Consider the following 3,909-nt stretch of genomic DNA (forward strand, 5'->3'; position numbering starts at 1 on the left):
ACACTCATTATCTAGAGCAGGGGTTCCCAAAGTGGGGGTGCCGTCCAAATATTTTTTTTATAATCATTTAAAATGACATTTTTAACCCTTTATTGTGTAACTATAAACATAAATATGAGTTGAAATTTGAATAAAACCATAAAATAAAACCATTTCCATGATTTTTTTCCTTTTTCTTTGTTGACCCTTGAAGTTATTACGACACGGATTAGCGGAACGAACGAGGGTTGCAAGGCCAAAAGAAAGTCCTTACTAAGCAGATGTTGCAGGTATGGCCTGCCCCCTTAAGGAAAGTTTGTAGAATGTGACGTAGTGCACCTGGGTATTGTGGGTAAGGCGCTAAAATGTGTGCATAATGAGAAGTGAACGACCACCTAGAGGTGATGAGAGTGTTGCTCCGGTTGTATATCCGAGGAATAAAGCGGCTGCATTCCAAATAAAGAAACGTCTTCTCCTCCTTATTCACAGAGTGGTACGGACGGCTGGTTACCGGCCATACAGCGAGCCAAAATAACCAGTGAGCTCCCAACTACGGTTCAAAGCCGAGATACTGGCCAGAGAAGGTAACACAGACAATCCCAGCCACAGCTCAAAGGGCATAAAATGAGGTGGCATATTTAATTGCAGAGGCAAAAAAGCAGCACAATCTGCGAAACGTTAATTAAATCCGCTGCTGTAACTATAAATCAGCCCATGCATGATTATAATTTATTAGCCTGTGAGCTGGAATCAGTGCCGCTGTCAAGGGACTATTACCCAGCGCATGACTGACATGGCTTAGGACATAAAGTGAGCGCAGCTAAACGTGGAGAATGATCTCTGAGTTGCTGTCTCCAAAATAAAGCCGAGAATGGACTTGCTGTGCTCCATGTATATTGCCCACCTATCTCATTATTGAGTTTACGAAATGAAAGTAATGTTTAAACTAATAAATCTCTCCTCATATACGACCATATTCTGGACAAAGGGTTTGACTTCATGTGCCTAACCGAAACCTGGCATAAACCAGGGGACTACTCCTTGCTTAACCTCTTAAAAAACGGGTGAAAATCGCCTAAAACGCCTGTTTGAGGACACCCAAATTAAATTGAAAGCTGTTCTTGAACCATTTGGAGTACATGCATGATCTTGGTCTCTTTTTAAAGGTAACATTCTGATCTTCCCTACCCAATAGTCAGAATAACTATAAGTGCTATATATAATATTTTTGGTAAACAGATGCCTGCTGCTGACTATAGCTGGGACTTATGAGCTGGAAAACCCAATGGGACCCTAGCATGAAGCCTTGACTAGCTCAAGTTCAAATTTGAACACAATACCAAAGAAAATGAATATTTTACAGATGTTTTACTAAGGGCATGTCTGGGCGTTTTCCAAAAAGGCCATTTGGAGGCTCCAAAGGACCCTTGGTACCCATGGTAACCAAATAGGCTAAAAAGGCTACTTTTACACTAAAAATCATACTTTTATATAAAGGAGACAAAACTGGTCATATGGTTAAAAATTTATTCAAATATACATCTTTCAAATTTTTGGATACATGCCAGCCATTGTAGCAGTCACGACTGCAGGAGGAGGCTTGTGGAGGACTTTGTAGTGCCCTATCAGGATGTCAGCACCCATGAACCTCGATGGACCTATGTGGGAAAAGAAAAATTAGTCGGGAGCTATTAGAAGAGCCGTACAGAGGCACCACACCCACACCTATATGCATATCTGTTCACATTCATCTCGACACACAAAGGCACACTCATCTCTCCACCATCTATATGCACATTCTAATTCTCAAACAAAGACAACTATTATCTCTCCCACATCTAAATCCACACCTTTTACTAATCAACAGCAAATCCTAAAAAAACACACGAAGACACACACACACAGTAATTTAGTTATTTATTATAATAAAATACGTACTTGTCAAGAGTAATGTCTCGTCCTTCCTGAAACATGGCGTCTGCCTCGTAGTCAAACGACGTGTCGCTGTCTTCCTCTGATACGTCATCATCAGACTTGTTGCTGTCACGCCGATAACACAGATCCCTTTGCTTGTTCGGTCATCAAGTTTCATTTCTCTAAACGTTTCTCCATAGTGTAGCTTCAAAACGCTCCATAGCAAGACTGAATTCTGCACACGGATCTCACAGCAACACCCCCGAACTTTTACGCACCGATCTCAAAACCAGTGCTCACTTACTGTTACGCACGGAGATGAGATGCTCTGGAAGCACGTGTTCGCTGTTGTGCAGTGACTTGCTGTGTGTTGATAGTTCTCTATCAGGTCGCGGAGGACATGTACTTCCTGGTAAATGTAATTGGCTAAACGATAAGTCAGTCATAACAAAAATCGACTGCAGTTGGCTGAGCCTCGCCACGTCAGAAGAAGGGCGCGCACTGTCTGTAAACGAGGGCTCTCGTTGGCTTTTGCCGAATGTGGACAACCCCTGCCTTCTCCAATTGGGTCGAATGAGCTGTCCATCTAAAGGTTAGAGTGCACCCTCCATTTTGAAATCCAGAGAGCCGCTGTGTTTACTTTCTAACAGAAGTTACGACGGAAAAAAAGTCAAAGTTGGCACTTAGCTGCTGGCTACTCTGAGATTACGCATCAGCTGGCTGTGGCTATTCTTTGATGAAATAGTGTGCTATGGAGTGATTATGTTACTGGATTCGATCGTCTGGACCTTTATCAATGTACCAACACCGTTTTTGTTGGAATGTTATCGATCTGTGGATTAATATCATGCTTCTTAGGTGAGTGACGTCGACTGTCTTAATCATTTTTTTTGGTAAGTTGTCTGACTGTTACGTTGATTGTATCGGCTGTGGTGATCGGATCTTTAAATGGTTTACATCAGTGGAATCAGAAGAATCTTAGCTTTCTACAGATATGTGGCATTAGTACCTAGCTGTACGACACAGTTCTTTAAATACAAATGTTTGACGCTGATCGATAAAAAAACACACCTTGCGTCCCGAATACGGGACGCGATTGCATAAGGAGTTAATGAAGCATGCCCCCCTGGCTATAACTACATGGAAAAGGCCCGCAGCTCTGGTCGTGGTGGTGGACTAGCCGTCATGCACCGGGCTGAGCTAAAACTGTCTCCTCTGCCAATGCCTGATCTTTCCTCTATGGAATGCCTGGCCTTCAAACGCAAATGTCCATACTCCATGACAGTGCTTCTCATATACCGTCCTCCAAAACCAAACCCATCTTTTCTACCTGAGATAAGTGATCTCCTTACTTCTCTCTGCACTATTTCAACTAACATTGTCATTGTTGGTGATTTAAATATCCATGTCGACAACCCCTCCTGTCAGTTTGCAGCAGATTTCCTGAGTGTCTTGGGCTGCAGCAGCATGTTGAGGTTCCTACTCACACCAAGCGGCACACTCTGGATCTGGTTATCACTGACTCTGCTTCCATCAGTAACCTACAGGTCTATGATCACGGTGTGTCCGACCACAAAGTGGTCTCAATGGCCTTAACTTTTATGCTGCCTACTATTAGACCAAGGCGTCAAACGTCTTTCCGGAACTGGAAAAGCATTGACTCGGCCACTATGACCATGGATCTCCAGCTCATCACCTGCCCAGCCTCTGCATCAATGGATGAATTAGTGTAACTCTACAATACATCCCTGAGAAGTGTTTTACATCTCCATGCCCCTGTCAAGTCACGTGAGGTCAATTTCTCATGCTCCGCTCCCTGGTTCACACATGAGCTAAGGAAAATAAAAACAGCTGGGCATGCCCTGGAACAACGCTGCAGACACTCTGGGCTCACTGTCCATAAACTGGCCTATCGTGAGCATCAAAGGGCCTACTCCAACTCCCTTAAAGATGCTCGCTCACAGTTCTATTCCGGGTTAATCAATAAAAACCCTGGCAACTCCAAACAGCTTTTTT

At 43.4% G+C, this 3,909-nt stretch overlaps 1 long non-coding RNA gene across 1 annotated transcript; it reads right to left on the reverse strand.

Annotated features, from left to right (window-relative positions):
* Positions 1-1,492: 1,492 nt before the first annotated feature.
* On the reverse strand, positions 1,493-2,987 carry LOC128426902 (uncharacterized). The gene is made up of 2 exons (XR_008333292.1): positions 1,918-2,987; positions 1,493-1,637 (listed from the first exon to the last, which is right to left on the reverse strand). It is a non-coding gene; the product is annotated as an uncharacterized LOC128426902 (long non-coding RNA).
* Between the last annotated feature and the right edge of the window lie 922 nt (positions 2,988-3,909).

Source organism: Pleuronectes platessa, chromosome 21 (assembly GCF_947347685.1).
Source record: "Pleuronectes platessa chromosome 21, fPlePla1.1, whole genome shotgun sequence".
In the NCBI taxonomy this organism is placed as follows: Eukaryota; Metazoa; Chordata; class Actinopteri; order Pleuronectiformes; family Pleuronectidae; genus Pleuronectes; species Pleuronectes platessa.